Source organism: Typopeltis vanoorti, chromosome 11 (assembly GCF_054136105.1).
Source record: "Typopeltis vanoorti isolate ZY-2024b chromosome 11, IOZ_Tvanoo_1.0, whole genome shotgun sequence".
NCBI classification, from domain to species: Eukaryota; Metazoa; Arthropoda; class Arachnida; order Uropygi; family Thelyphonidae; genus Typopeltis; species Typopeltis vanoorti.
The window spans coordinates 134,205,004-134,222,044 of record NC_143559.1 but is presented as its reverse complement, the minus strand read 5'-3'; the positions used below and the strand labels follow the sequence as shown (position 1 = coordinate 134,222,044).

The following is a 17,041-nucleotide window of genomic DNA, read 5'->3' as shown; positions in this document are numbered from 1 at the left end:
GCCAAGTTGAGGTAGTCCAGGATCTAGGTCAAATAGTTGAGAAATCATGGGAAGATAATAAGAATCAAAGTTTTTACATCTGGAAAAGGCATATGAGAATGTCTGAAGAGAAAAGTTGTTTGAAAATTTACAAGTATATGTAGAAGATAATGGCAAATAATGTTATACTTCTAAATAAATTAGTATAGATCTGCAGGATTCCATAACTAAATTAAATAAATTTGATATGAGAATTAGCAATAAAATACAAGGACTATGAAAATATGCAGGAACATCGAAAACATCAACTGCATCCTGAATAGAGAAACCACAGACAAGTAAAATACAAGTAAAAGATTTCAGCTAATTGAGGCAAAGTTAGTATGGCAAGAAGTCAAATGAATAAATTTAAATGAAATAACAGAGAAATTAATCAAAACACTAAAGTAGCAATATACAAGACAGTTCAAACCAATTTTAACTTATGGATCAGCTGGGTTAAAAATAAAACACTTGATCAAAGACTGACCATAGATACAAGAATTCAGAGGAAGATTAAGGAAGTGAGCAGATCCATCATCACTGGCAGAATGAGATTAAAAAAGATGATATTATGGAGCTTGACAGCATTAACAATTAGGAATGTGTGAGCAGAGCTAATGTCAAGTGGCATGTAGCTTAAACAGAATGAGAGACGAAAGGTTAGCAAAACAAGTGTCTTTTTGCCAGGATAGTAAGAAATGGATGTTGAGGAAGATCAAGATCTAGATGGAATGATACAGTAATAAGTGCTTACAAGACCTTAATGTAATGTAAATTAAAGATGCGAAGAAATTATATTTTTGGTTTCATCCTTTATCCAAGTGTAAGCAAACAAAGTTTGCACGTGAAGTAACTTCACAACTGGGATACTTGTATATAGAGACTAATTGCCATCAATTGCCTTAGTATCCCCAAAAAAACTTTTCAACATCTATCTCTAATCCAGAGTATTTTAGTAATAAGGTGTGACACCTTTTGACTACTTGTATATGGAAATGTGAATTCTACATTACTTCAACCTTGGTATCACTTCTGGGTCTGGCTCCCACTGTTGAGACCTCAATAAAGGTTAAAACCGGTCTGGATAGTGGCCTTTTCCATAATGCATACCATTATACATGTCCATAAGGATATGTGCATTTCATTATGGGATACTAAGGTAATTGACATGAAGTCATTAGCCTCTATATACAAGTAGTACAGTTGTGAAGTTACTTCATGCGTAAACTTTGTTTGCTTACACCTGGATAAAGGATGAAATCAAAAATATAATTTCTTGCCATCTTTAATTTATAATATAACTAAGTTAAAAAATTTTCAACATTAATGTAATGATGTAGTACTATTATAATATTCTTTACATCCCTGAGGGTACATATCAAAAATTTGATGACAATGAACTCCTAACATTATATAAGTCCTAATTTCACAGTCTTAGTATTCGAAAGTGTGATAAAATTATTACTATTATTTCTTCGGGGTGGTATTTCAAAAATCTCTCTAAAAATGTCCATACTATTCAGAAGAGGACATCTACTTAACAGATGACCTCCATCTCTCAGTTTCTCCCTGCTGCTATATCATATGAGAGTGGTCTGAAAAGTTTTTAGCAAAATGGGCATTCATTAGTTGAACAATCTCTTATGCATCTTTACCTACACACTCTTGGCATAGACAAGTTTTTCTTTCATATTCACTCTTTCTTTTTGCAGCATAACCCAGAAAACTTGTAGTAATAAGTTCATCAATAACATATTTCATAACTGAATTTCCATACCGTCCTTCATTTTATATTCAACTTTTACTTACCCGATTGTCATTGCTTAATATCTTACTAGCTTCAGTCCATTGCTTTCCCTCCTTTTGCTGCTTCACTTTCTTGCCCTTCCTATGATCCTCTAAATCTCTAGACTTTTGTAATTCCCACACCATCTTTCTAATAATTTGTTTCAATTCTTAGATTTCTAAACTGAATTTATCTTCAGTATCTCCATATTTCTGTGTAAAGTTTAACTTTTTTTTTAATTCAGTTATTAAAACCTTTCATCGATTGCACCAATTAAAAAAATTGGTGGCAAGTGGTATCAGATTTCTATACTGAAATCTGAACACACAAGTGAGATCCTTGCTCTTATGGATTCTGCTATGATGATGTTCTCATATTCTTAAAAATCTATCTTAATTCTGAAAACAAAAGCAGCTAACAAATACGAAAATACATTTTAAAAAAATATACAATAATCTGAACCTTAACCACATTAACTCATCTAAAAAAATTATAAATATAAATACATATCTTATCTGGGCTGAAAAGATGCTAGCTAAAAAGAACATTATGTTTCTTAAGTGCAGCCAGACTTCTCTTGAAAGAAACAATTTATTTCTTTATCAGAAACAGTTACAAAAAGTCTTGAAAATAACTACAGATTTCCTATTCATAGTACGAGATACAAAAAGTTCAGACAGGACAATAAAATCCCCAATTTCATTTCTGGTTCTGCTTTAGTTATGAAGTGAGAGAAACTGCTGGCATTACATGGCAGCAGTTTCTCAATATATATACATATAAACATAACTATATATATACATATAGAAACAAGCAATTAACTGTGCAGTTCTCACAATATAAATGCACCAAGAACAAGAATTGATAATTTGATACAGAAAAATTTAAGTTTACATTAAATAAGACTATTGTAGAACATCTGTATGCACATAACTGATGGTCTACATTTTCTCTACAATGTAGAAACCTGTTTCTCAAAGTTTGATATTTATATCAATGTTCCATTTTGTTGCCACTATTCTTGTGCCTTTGTAGCACCATTTTATCGCAATATCTGAAGAATGTGCTATGAAATACACAAAATACAATAAACACATAAAATAGGCAGCTTTATATAGTGGTAAAAAATCACCTAATTTTACAAGCATTATTACACAAACCTACTTCTCATGAAATAGCCTCACCCCTTCCCAAAAATTTAATAAAAAGTAAAATAAATGAAAACACTCATGATATTATCATCATCATCATGAGAATATATGCATAAAAGCAGCTATGTTAATGATATGAATATGTTTATTCATGAAGGTGATTATGATGAAAGGATGACTGTGTGGCTGTCTGATTCAGACTTATTAAGTATATGTGTAAGAATGTCTGTATTAGTGAAGTATCAGATATGAGCAGGGATCTGCAAGCTGTCCAAATAGGTCATGCAAACTGCAGAGGACAGTATATATACAACAACACCTGGAGAAAAGTTATGCCTATACAGTAATGCCAGAAGTATTATTTGTGCCTGTGAATACAGAGAGCCCTAGCTCTCAGAAGCAGCTATACTAAGGAGTATTGAGTGTAAAGGGTACAGTATCTTTCAGGAGACAGAAGACAAGGAGAGGAAGGGATATGTTGCTAATGATATGGGATGATGTCAGTTCAGTTAGGGTAGAAAACTATGACTGCAATGTTAGTAACAATTTTCAATGTAGCAGTGAATATGAATCTGTATTGTGTGAGGTGGAGTCTATCAAAATCAAATACACAGTGGGATGCTGTTGTAGACCTAGAGAATCTGTTGCTGGTAATGATGAAATGCATATTGAGCTGTTGTGAGACAACTTCCTCAAGCACATGTGACAGAAGGAAGTTGAGGTCAAAAAGTGTTAGAATCACAAAAAGAATCACAGAAGATGTGATTCTGCCAATGGTTAGTGATAGTTTTCATATTGTACCAACCTGGGAAGTGGCAAAGTATATGGATGTTCCATTCAGAAAAGGTTACATACTTCACTAGGTGATTATGATAAAAGGATGACTGTGTGGTTGTCTGATTCAGACTTATTAAGTATATGTGCAAGAATATCTGTATTAGTGAAGTATCAGATATGAACAGGGATCTGCAAGCTGTCCAAATAGGTCATGCAAACAACAGAGGACAGTATACAACAACACCTGGAGAAAACTTATGCCTGTATAGTAATGCCAGAAGTATCAGGAACAAAGCAGCAAAATTTGTGCCTTGGTGAATACGGAGAGACCTGGCTCTCATAAGCAGGAAATTATAACCAACTGAGGAGTATACTAGGTTCAACTGCATAGTATCAGCTGCAGATGTATTAGCAGTGCATAGGAAATATTAAAAAATACCTAAATGATATAGTGGAATGTGTCCCTAGAGTTCAAAGAATAAAATAGGATAGGAATGAAATGGATGTGTAATCTTATTAAGGAATACTGTGTTTGTAACGATGATATCAGTTATGAAAATTATAAGATATATCAGAAGAGTTAAAATATTGTATGGAAAGCCAAGTTCCAAGTATGAAAGGAAACTGGCTCTGTAAACAAAGGACAATTTGAAAGAATTCCACTGTTAAGCTACATTGAAAAGAAAAAAAAAATCAATGTGAGAAATAACTGCTGAATGCAGATGAGAGAGGCATAAGAGACTGTTCAACTAATGAGTGCCTATTTTGCTAAGAGCTATCAACTTGGTGTTCAATGATACACCTTTACTAGATGGAAAAAACTCAACTGTATGAGGAGGATATACTACAGCTGTTGCATAAACTGAATAAGAATTTGGTAATAAGAATTGATGAGAACCTACAGCTAAATTCTTAAAGTCAATGCCAAAAGTTTCAGCTGACTTGGCTGTATAATTTGAGTCTCAGCAGGAAGAGTCAACAGAAGTGGAAAGAATGTATGATAATTCTTTTGCGCAAGCGTGGTGCAAAGCTTGATGTATCTAACTGCTGACCTATCAATATATCAGGAGTGGTGGTGCAGATTTTGGAAAAAATGGCAAGGACTCGCATACAAAAAAGGATTGACAGGGAATCTCTACTTTTGAAAAGAATGACATATGTTTACTAAGGGAACATCATGTTTGAGCAACTTGCTCATATTTTATGTGAGTTATGTTATGTGAGTTAGACAAGGGGATGGATAACACCATGATGTGTTTGAAGTTTGGTAAGACTTTTGAAGATATAGCAGCAAAATGGAAGTTTGTTGCATACACTGAATGATAAGAGATTGGATTATAAACTATAAAGATGGACAAGAAGATGGGAATGACAGATCTGAAAAACTAGTGTTAGAGGGTGTGATTTTGCAGATTTAAGGTGACCAATAGTTATCTCTGAGATGTCCTTGCTCCACTGTTATTCAATCTTTACATTAATGACATATGAAAGGATTTGACTGTGATATACAGCTGTTGGCTAATGATACAAAGATAGGCAGGATGATAACGAATGTGACTGATATACAGCATTAGCAGAATGATTTAAATGGAGTGAATTGCAGACCTGTGAGAATTTCTGTAAGTTCAATTTTAGCAAATATGAAGCCATGCACTTCAGTGTAACGTCAGTGGCAATAGCCAATGGTGTATTAAATGGTGTTTGAAAATAGTGGATTTATGCTAGAGTAAATTGATCATGCTAGAAATCTTGAAGTTTTAGCAGATAGGAAGTTGTATTTCAAAGGCCATATAGTAAAGACTGCAAATACAACTCTGAGGATACTTGCAATACTGAAATGAATACTGACACACAAGGATGAGGAAGTTTTTTTGTATCTTTACAAGGCTTTGATACGACCTCACCTAGACTATCGTGCAGGTACAGTGGAAAGAGGGTGCAAAAGAATGCTGAAGATGATATTGCTAACGTGAAACACAGACTATGAAGATAGATTAAGAATTTGTGGATTGCAGATACAAGCAAACAGAAAAAGAGGAGTGAAATGATAGAGACCTACAAAACTTCTGAAATGGTCATAAAACAGTAGATGGAATTTTTATTTTTATGGAGGATGGGATAAGTACAAGAGGACATCTTGTTGGAAGAAAGAGGTAAGAACTCAGAGTGGTGTGTGATCGGAATGGAGTGTCTTTGGAGATGGTGAGTACAAGTAGTGTGAAAGAAGTCAGGAACATGTATCACAGTTAGTTGATGTGGATACATGACATACCCCTAAATAAATTCCAGACTTCATGGACGGCTGAACAATAATAATTATTATTACTGAAATTTTTTCGTTTTACAACCAAATAGGCATTATTCCTACGCAACCCAATGTCTAATAGAAGTTCAAAACTGAATACTACAACCCCATACTCAAAACCTTAATTAGCATTTCTGGCCAATCTAAAATCCACACACACACACACGGTGTCCGGGCTAGATGCATCCAAAAATAACGACTTTGAGAAAATATGAGAACCACTCATATTTTCTCAAATTAAAGCTCAGTCAATAGAAAATCTCTCCAAGATTTGTTCTGTGACACTTTCAAGGTCACTAGTGCACATGCATAGCCACGCATGTGCAAAAATGGCATAAAAATGGCTGGACACTGGATCAGAAGAGGAGATCCCAACTATCTGGCCACCTAGATCTCTGGATATGGCTCTACTGGACTTTTTTGCAAGAGGCTTTATTAAAGACTGTATACCAGAGAAAAGTTTCAGATTTGGATGATTAAAACAGCATATTATTGCAGCAGTTACTCTAATAATGCCTCAGATGCTGGAGTTTGCAACTTTTGGACTTGGCAAGGGCTGAAGTATCGTTTTGACATCTGTCGAGCTAAAAAAAAGTGCCCAACATTAAATTTTACTAACGTTCATAAAAACTTGGTGAGCTACTCTGTATAATAACAAAAATTATTTTAACAAACCTTATAGATGCTGAAATATGCATGTATTTTGAATGCCTCTTTATCCGAAAACTATGAAACACAACAAAATCAAAGTCTTACTCTTAACCATCAAGAATTTTCAATATACAAGATTTCTAGTATTACTAACATGAACTTACTTTTCTTTCAATGTCCATGTTCTGAACACTGACACATCTCTGTTGTCTGAAATTGAATGCCATGATTTATCTGTAAGATAAAATCATAGAGACGAGAAATATATCTTTTCTCTCTGCTGCATCTAACAAACATTTTAAATGGATTTAAATTTATATATTCAGAGATAACCTAGAATTCTGAAGACTAGTGAAATCAAAATTTGATATATGACATAAGCACCACTTTAAAAATGTGATCATCATTACAAATTATTGGTATATTCTAATTAAAACACCACAGCAACTATGCTATTTCAAAATTGATATCCAGCTCCATCTAATGTTTATGATGAATGACTACTCTTAAAAAAAAAAAATGTTGAACTTTTTTTTTTTACCAATATTAATGATTTATTGTCACTACCTCTGTTCTGCACACATAACATTTTGATCATCAGGAGGAAATCTAATGTTTTCAAGGAGATTAATGCAAGATAAGACAGCTACTGAAATCCAAAGAGATGGAGTGAATAGTGAAGAATATCATATTTATGTGTTTCAGGTAAATCAATTCCTGTACATGATGGATTTCTTGTTTTATAGTCCTATAACAAACCAAGTATCTTTTTCTGCTGCAGGCAAAATTATTTGCTTAACTCAGTAAGATAGGCTTAAATGAAGTTTCATCAGAGTATACATATAACTGAGAGCATATCAGAACTTCAAGAGAGACACAGCACAGTAGCAGCAATGTCAAGGCAGAAATCTTTACTCAAAAGTATGACTAACTTTCCTGCAACAGGGCAAAAAGTGAGACATGTGGTGATTTTTGGTACTAAAAGATAAGTTATTTTTAAAGAATTTAGCAATAATTAAATCATTCTTTTTATATTGCTATATTTACACGTGTTTCATTTTGTAGTTTTCGAAGGTTTTATTTTTTGTTTTATTGTATGCTGTATTATGAGACATACAGCGATTTTAACGAGTGTGATTCTGTTCGCTGTGCTGTATGCAAAATGTAGGCACTTCACAGAGTGAGAGATTTATGGAAAGAGAATGAAAAGTGGATGAATGAATGTCAGAAGTGGGAAGAGAGTAGGAAAATGATAAATGATAATTGAGGTTGGTGTTACAAATGATATAATTATGAATGGAACATTAAAAAATGAAGAGAATGACCAGATGGTAATGGAAAAGATGGCACACTTATGTGGAGTTCTCCACATAAAAAAAGTGAGATTGAGTGGTTACAGAAATGTTTGGCAGATGGTATGACACACAAAAGCAAAAGAAGAAGGAGAAGGTACAAAGAGAGTGAAAAGTTGAGTATGAATAAGCAAAAGCATGAGAATAAGAATCAGATTTTGTATGGTGATTCACTGATAAGATGAGCACTTGAGGAGAGTGAGACAATATCGTGTTTTCCTGGTGCAAAGATTAAGGAGGCTAGTGAGGCAGCAGAGAGAGTGAAGGTGAAGATATTTATTTTGGCTGGTATAAATGATTTAGCAGGTGACAAGTATGGTATGTGAGAAGATATGAAAGAGTTCCTGTTGCATACAAAAAAGAGTGAGAAAGTAAAAATTGTGAGTCTGAGGCAAGCTGAAATGGAGAGCAATGATTGCATGATTCAGTATGCAGATGGAATGGTGTAGAGCAGGGGGTTCCCAACCCTATGCCTGCGGGCTCCATGGCGCCCGTTGACCAATTTGTGTGTGCCCGCCGCAGTTCAACCGTGTGCCGTATAGTTTGAAATAATAACGCAACAATTCATGGCATGCTATATGATGCATAAGTTAATGACACATGACAAGTATTAAATGCATACAATGTAAAGTAGATGCGCATTCGAAGTTGTTCATTCCAGTTTAAGAACTGGAATATCATCATATTCTCCTAATTATGAAGCACTGGCCAATGAAATGCAATGGCAAAGATCACACTAACTTACATATATATATATATATATATTTAAATTTTTATATAATGTAAACTTTTAAGTAATAAAACATTTGATTATAATGTAAACTTTGTATGTGTTCATTTAACAAAAGAATTCAAAAAATTTGCTTGAAAAAATAAATGGTGCCCGTCGTCCTATCGGTATTTTAGAATGTGCTCTAGGAAACAAAAAGATTGGGGAACCCCTGGTGTAGAGTAAGTTTGATGGATGGATTGATGGATTTATACAAGGTGGATGGCTTACATTTGAAAGGATTTGGAGTCAGGATTATTGAGAAAGTGTTGTTCAGTGAGAGTTCAGAAGCACAGAGTCAGGGAAACTAGAATGTTTGTGTGGGGGGGGGGGGGGTCCAGGAAATTTGGTGGTTAATGAGTGGGAGTAGTGTCACATGATGCTAAATGTAGCATGCAAGGTTCTTAACTTTATTGGAATAATCAACACAAGTTGTAAAGGAAGTTGTGGGATTAAGGGAGAATTGCAGTTTATTGTATGCCAATGCTAGAAGTATTTGAAATAAGGATGAGGAGTTTTTGGCATTGGTTAACTCAACTTTGCTAGAAAGTTACTAGCATTAGTGAGACTTGGTTGATAGTATCAAGGATAATATAGTCATAGGGATTGAATGCAAAAAAATATGATATAGTCATAGGAATAGAATGCAAAAAAAATATAGTATCTTCAAAGAGGACAGGAGGAATGGGATTGGGGGTTGCTAATAATAGTGGATGAATAGAAGCCAAAAAGAGCAGAAGTATATCAGAGATGAAGATGACGGTTGTTGCCTGTTATAATCCAGGGGTATAAGGGAGAATGTGGATAACTGGCACTGGCTAATGGTCACAGGTAGGAAAGAAAATGTAATTTATACAGAAGCTGAGAGATAATTACCTGAAGCAGCATGTAAGGGAGGAGACACAAGGTTTGAGAATGCTGGGTCTGATCACAACATCAGAGAACTTAATAATAACCAATCCAGTTATGCTACTTTCACTTGGGGAAAGTGATCATGTAGTCTTCAACTGAGAGATTGCCAGACATGCAGAATTTTCTGTTAAGAAGGGAAATATATGCAGAATTACAAAGCAGGTGATTATGACAAGCTGAGGAGTCAGCCTTCAGCAGTGGAATGGAATAAAAATCAGAGGTGGATGAACAGCTTCATTAAGCAGGAGTTGCACACAAAGAAAAGGTTGTGAAAGAATTATAAAGAAAAGGTGATCAGAATATCCATGAATATAAAGCCAAAGCTAATTATGAGGGAATGTTAGCTGATGAGGGCAAAAGAAATTCTAAAGAGTTATTTTGCTACGTGGCAAGTAAAAGGAGGAAAGACTATGGAAGGATGATCTTAAAAAGTGCTCATGGTGGGGAGATAACAGAAAAAATCAAATAGTTGAATTACTGAGTGAGCATTTTGCAGGGGTGTACTATCTAGGTGGTGATGTTGTAATGTCAGACGTGACATTGACTGATGGGATATGTTAAATATTTGTGTATATGTATATATGTCATGCCTTATTGTCCTTTATAAATCTTATTTATAAAGGACAATAAATCTTATAAAGAACTATAATAAAGAACTATAAATCTTATTTATAGTTCTTTAGTCCTTCGATTAATTGTTCAGCTGTTCCTGCCATTAATTTACAGTGCTTAATCTTAGTTAGAGCCGAATTTTATCAGATAACGTTCTTTCTGACAGATCACGTGTATTATTCTTGCAGACAAAGAGAATGCCCTGGGCGAGAGCCAAATTCTTCTATTGTTGCAGTTCTGGAGTTAGCTCCTTTTCGGAATCAAGAAAAATTTATTTGTTAATACAGCTGCGCCATCTTGATTCCTATACAAAAAAAAGATATTTCTGTCAGAGAGTTAACATGCAGATAATCACAAGGCATTAGAATCTATTATTTAATACACTCTATTAGTTTATTCCTTAATCAGCAGTCATAACAAAATATCTCCCCCCCCCCCGCACTTGAATTTACACAGGTTCTAATTTTAGCAAGCAGTACGTTGGCATGAGAAATCAGGCAAGTTTCTTAGGCATAGAAAGCAAAATATTTATTTTACACTATGGCCTGCCGACTGTGCCATTGTTATATGGGGGGGGGGGGGGATTCCTTTTCTTCTGAATTTATTCCTTTTGTCCTTTTAGATATATATTATTTTACGAAAGGTCTCTTATATATATTCTTACCCTTTACATCAATTGTTAGCATCTGTCAATTCTCTACCATGCAGTTCTTAATACATCTGTGGCCTACTTCTTATTATAGTGATATTATATTATGAATATGAATAAAAGGAGGTATTCTTATGAATGAACCAGCCCTTCTACTCTTCTGATAATTAATTCCTATTTTGACATAGAGAAAATTTATTTGTACTGTGCCACCCTGCATCTAGATAATCGAAAGCATAATATCAAGGAATCAATGATCAGAGAACACAATATCACTATTACTTTAAAGACTTACTATAAGTTTATTTCTATCCTTAAACACATTACAGGCGTGGTCCTATACTAATAAAATTGGTTTCCCGCTTAGATTCGAACTTTTTATGAATGGTAAAGATGAAATCAAGTCAGGCAAGCACATACTTTAAATTAACACAAAACATTTATTACACTAAATATGAAAATTACACACAATATGAGATCTTAATTCACATCTAATTATCAAAGTTAAGCAAGCAGATTATCTCAGGATCATACTTTGTTCACACTAATAGAACACGCACTTCAATCAACTGAGATCAAACAAACTAATATACATACAAAATGTTACTCAACTTGAACATGCAAATTAACTTCAGCTCCTACCCTACTCTACAACAAAATTCCTGAAGTCCTTTACTCTAAAATTCGTTATTTCATATAAATCTTACTAATTCTTCAACACGTTCCCAAGGAACTAACATTATCTCAATTCACACATTTCTATGAGCTTACACTATTTAACACATGTTCTCAAGGAACTAATTAAGATATCACAATCTGTTCTCGAGGAACAAAGAAATCACTAAGCCACGTTTACTTGGAACAAATATTTAACTCTTGCATTCGTTCGACAAGAACTCTTATTAAGATTACACACGTCCTTTCTTTACGATTCCAAAATGTGAAGACAAAGAATTTCTTACTGAGACTGAAGTCATACTTTCCTTCTCAGCTCAATATCTGGGATGGCAGTTCCTCTTTTCTGTTCATTAGGCCTTTATATTGAAGACCGTACTGCGATACCACAGGTAGACATCGAGTTTTCGTCAGTAACATACAGTATGGCCCTGAAATTCCTTATCTGCATTTGCTATCACAGGAGTGCATATTTTCTGACTACAAGACATCATTCCATAGGCTATCACCTTAGAGGTCTCCACGAGTATTGGCGTCTACATACTGGAACACAGGAACTTGAGTTTCCCAGTGGCTGGCACAAGAGCAAGCGCTAAGAGATGAGAGATGAGAGTGTGTTTTCGGCTCTGCTATTCCGTTTTGTATCTCGCGCTTTCTTCTGCCATTGATTCTTCTCTTTTCGTGAACAGCGCACGTCTCTTTAACAACTAGCGCCAAATTCAGTGCCGGCTATCGTCCTTGCCACATCGCGTGACGAGCAGCGCCAAATAGGACTCTAGAGGATGATATATCTTTTTGTGTGCGTTACTCATACTCTGAATCACGTCTTGCCCTAGGCAGGCACTCTAAACAACGGGATTAAGTTCCAAGGTCCCGTGCGTAGTTTACAGCATACTTATAGATTACTAAGAATTAATCCTTTTTTTGTGAACAGTACTGCTTACAATTCAAAGTAGTCACTTATACCTTATATCTTACAATTTATTTTACAATTAAGTGGAGCACAATATTAGACAAAATTCTACTATTTAGTTCTGATTAGCAAGAATTTGCTTTAGGAATGGCAGATCATGTTAAACTCTGAATGCGATACTATAATTGTACAATTCTGCTCATTCAAAATTTAACAATAGTACACAGAGATCAAAACTTTGCTTTAGACATATAATGACTTGTTCATGAAAGAAAATCTCAAAGGTTCTCAGCATTCTATCTCATTATAACTAAATAGTCACTTAAAATGTTTTCAACAGATCAATTAATCTAATTCTCGTTAACCACAGCTATATAAGTGAACAACCTTTCAGTTCCCCAGATTAGACTACAATATACCAAAATTCTATCATTGGTATAATTTAGTAACAATCAACTTCTAAAAATACAACGTTTAGCTACAAAGTAAAACACCATAGTCCAGACAGTTATAAAAGGTCATATACAGTTAGCACTTTCACTCGCTCTAGTACTGCTCTCAGTACGAAAGACAAAAGTTTCTACGTTACCGACCATATGGGCTTAACATCAATCTTTGCTGATTCCCTTCGGTTAGGTTCCTAGGTCCGCTATCTGTAATTTCCTCTGACTTCCTACCACTAGTGATTACGATCATGAACCACAACTGTTCCTATAACTTTAGCAGCACCGCTTCGACGGATAGGCATGTATGACTCTGCATAAAGCTGCTGTCTCTGCTGGCTGCATGGCTGTGCCGCTGCTATGCTTGAAACGGATCGCTACCTGACTTTGTAGCAGTCATTGACCATCCTTCTAGTCGTTGCCACGAACTGCTTCCATCAGAACCCACAGCTGAGGGAGAGAGGCACCACAAAGAACAGAGGAGTAAGAGAGCTATTTTCTCTGCCAAATCCTTATATATCCCCTTATCCACTCTCCCAACTACGTCACTGATTGCTCACGACACTTAACTCTTTTTTGCACACTCCCCTACGCTTCTCCCTGAAATGCTCTCCATCACGTAGGTGCCGTACCCGTGTCTCAGACTTCGCATTGTGATGCCCCAGGGTTATGTTCAAAAGCCGATTAGGCTAAAGTGGACTCGGCTTAAACTTTCTCCTTCTAAATTAACTTTCACTAAGACCTTTTAGACTCTGGTATGGTATTTATAAGACAGCTTACAATTTATCACTTAAAAAATTCCGTTAAATAAAATATTAATACATTAAAGTTTTCACTTACACCTATGTACAAGCACTTCCTTTTTATAGAGTTTTTATATCCCAGTTAAATTCTGAATGAAATGCTCAATAACAAATTGAACCTTTCATTCCAGATTTAACAGATAATACAGGTTGAAAGAAATGGAGGTACATAAAACATTGCAGAACTTCAAAGCAAGCACAACTATGGGTTTAGATTGTATAAAAGCTTGTGTATTACAAGAATGTGTATCAGCTCCTCTGACCAAGCTGTTTAATTTAAGCCTCAGTACAGGAAAGTGCCAATGGAGTGGAAAGAGGGCAAAATAGTCCCACTGCATAAAGGAGGCTCCAAGACAGAAGTAGCAAATTATAGGCCAATCAATATTTCAGGACTGGTGGTTAAGGTATTGGAGATATTGGTGAAAGATAGAATTCAAAAGTGGGTGGATAGGAATAGGATACTCTATAAGGGACAACATGGTTTTTGTAAAGGATAGGTCTTACCTTAGTAATCTGCTTACTTTTTATAATCAAGTGACAATGGAGTGGGATAAGGGAACTGGCTACTCAGTGACACTGCTAGACTTTGCAAAGGCATTTGACAGGATTCCACATGGAACTCTGTTGCATAAAATGGAGCAAATGGGGATGGATGAATATGGTAATGTGGATTGGGAAGTGGCTGATGAAGAGATATCAAAGAGTGGTTTATGATGAGTTGAGTCCAGGAGAAGGCAGTAGTGTACTACAATACTCGGTACATGGTTCTTTGTTGTTTAATTTGTACATCAATGATATAGGAAATGACTGGAAATATTCCATTGTTTGCAGATGCTGCTAACCTCAGAAAAGTGCCGCAGATATCCTGCAGGAAGACTTAAATCGACTAGCAATATAAACTAAGGTAAAAGGCCACCAGTTTAATGTGGCCAGGTGTCGGTGATTGTATAAAAGGGAGTTGAAGTTAAGAGGCCATATTGGGAAGGTAGTGAAAACAGCACCTCAGATTATTGTGGTTATTGAAGAACACACTAACAGGTAAGGACAGAGAGATTATTGCTCTCCTATATAAGACTCGTATAAGGTGCCATCTGGGCTGCTGTGTGCAGATCTCGACACCCGGATTCTGTGGTGAAGAAGATCCAGAGGTGAGTCACAAAGTCAGTTGCAGGTCTATGGAATGCTCACTATCCCACTAAGAACAATTTGTGCCCACAGTTGGATTCAAATCCACAGCTTCTTGGCTGAGTAGATATGTTGCCCACTCAGCCAACTAGACCAGCAGCATGGTTTTGGAAAGGCGCAGTATGAGGTATTAACAAATTAAGAATTGCATAATCTTCTGACAAGCATGGGTTTTGGTGTACTTTTAAGCTTAATGAAAAATTATGATATTCAGGATTGATGCATGGAATGCCCATGTTATGATATTAAATGAAAAGCTCATAAAGGATTTTAGTTTTGTCTTCTACCCTGTACTTCACATTCTATAAATGTGTACACAGGCACCAATGCAGAGCCTCCATAGCTCAGGTGGTATAGATTAGCCCTTTGATTGGAAAGACCAGGATTTGAATGCCGTCTATGATGGGAAGAACCTTTAGCAGGTCTTTTCAATCAAGTAGAGTGACCCAGTCTAAATACGGACGTGTATGTGTGAGGGGGGTTCTCCCTGAAACTCAGATTTTTCATTCTTCAGGCAAATCGGCCCCAGAACACACCAATCTATAAGCATAAATACTTGCCTTGAGGAGATGTAGCAGAGGTGGATTGCTGGCTGCATAAATTCACCAGGACAGGAGGAATGGGATTGGGGGGGGGGGGGGGGAATGCCCTCCTAAAGGACGGGTTGAAGAAGAAAGGCACTAACGCAGATCGATGTTTGTTCACTACAGTCCAATCCAATTTCACTATCATGAATTTTTCTGGGTCAATTATATTAGGAGCTCTTTCAGTGAAATGTGGAAATTATTATCATCATCATCATCACGGGCAACACCAAAGAGTCCTTAGACTCATCGAGGAGGCCCTGAACTTCATGTCCATCACAATTATTCGACATCCACACAGTATCTATCATACTTTGAAATCATTCACAGTCATAGCACCCACAACAGATTCTGGCAGCTTATTCCATTCATTCACCACTCTCCAACTAAAAAACCTAGCTCTAACACCCTTACTAACCACACTCTTGCTCAGATTCCATGGATGGGCCCTAGTCCTCTCACCACCAGTCCTGTTCTCAAAAATATCCTCTGAATTAATCTTATAGAAACCCTTCAGTAATTTGAATGTCTCAACCATATCCCCCCCCCCCCGTTTTACGCCTGTCAACCGGTTTCTGCAACCCACAAATCTTCAACCTGTTCTCATAAGGTTCATTCCATAGACTTGCTATCATCTTTGTCACTCCCCTCTGGATCCTCTCCACCTCCTCCCCATCTAGAAGAAGCCCAGGCGACCAAATCTGGACACAGTAGTCGAGATGGGGTCTTATCAAGGCTCGATACAGAGGAACAATAACTTGCTTGTCTCTGCTCGTCAATGTATTCTTCAGCAACCAAGTGATTTGATGAGCTGATTTAGCCACTTTTGCAATGTGCCCCTAAACTCCAACTCCCTATCCACCAACACTCCCAAATCCCTGGCCTCATCAATCTCCTGGAGTACAGTTCCACCAATGTGGTATACCGCTGCTAATCTTTTCATCCCAAAATGCATGACCTTACATTTTGCTACATTAAATTTACACCCATTCTCCTTAGCCCAGTCCTCCAATCTACCCAAATCATCCTACAAAATTTTGACATCATCTGCCTTCACTATTTCCCTACCCAACTTTGCATCATCAACAAACAAATGAACCATTCCTCTCAGATCCTTTCCTATATCGTTAATGAACAAATTAAATAATAGTGGTCCGAACCTTACGGCACACCACTAGTCACAGGCCATCTTTTGAACTCTACTCCTGAATAAACTACTCTCTGATATCTCATCATCAACCACCCAACTATCCATCTCACCAACCCTATATCCATTCCCATATGTTGCAGTTTATGGATTAGAATTCCATGTGGTATTTTGTCAAAGGCCTTAGCCAGGTCCAGCAGTATCACTGTAAACCCATTACCCCTATCCGGTTCAGCCATCACTGTGTTATGAAACTTGAGCAAGTTACTGAGGCATGACCAAATAAACACGTAAAACCACAGTAAT

General features: G+C 36.2%; 1 protein-coding gene across 1 annotated transcript in view; it reads right to left on the bottom strand.

Annotated features, from left to right (window-relative positions):
- LOC150102071 (uncharacterized) overlaps positions 1-17,041 on the bottom strand; it is a 155,441-nt gene that overhangs the window by 102,799 nt on the left and 35,601 nt on the right. Inside the window, exon 2 of the mRNA XM_090399963.1 lies at positions 6,856-6,925. The gene's annotated coding sequence lies outside the window, so the exon portion shown is untranslated. The remainder of the gene's footprint in view (positions 1-6,855; positions 6,926-17,041) is intronic.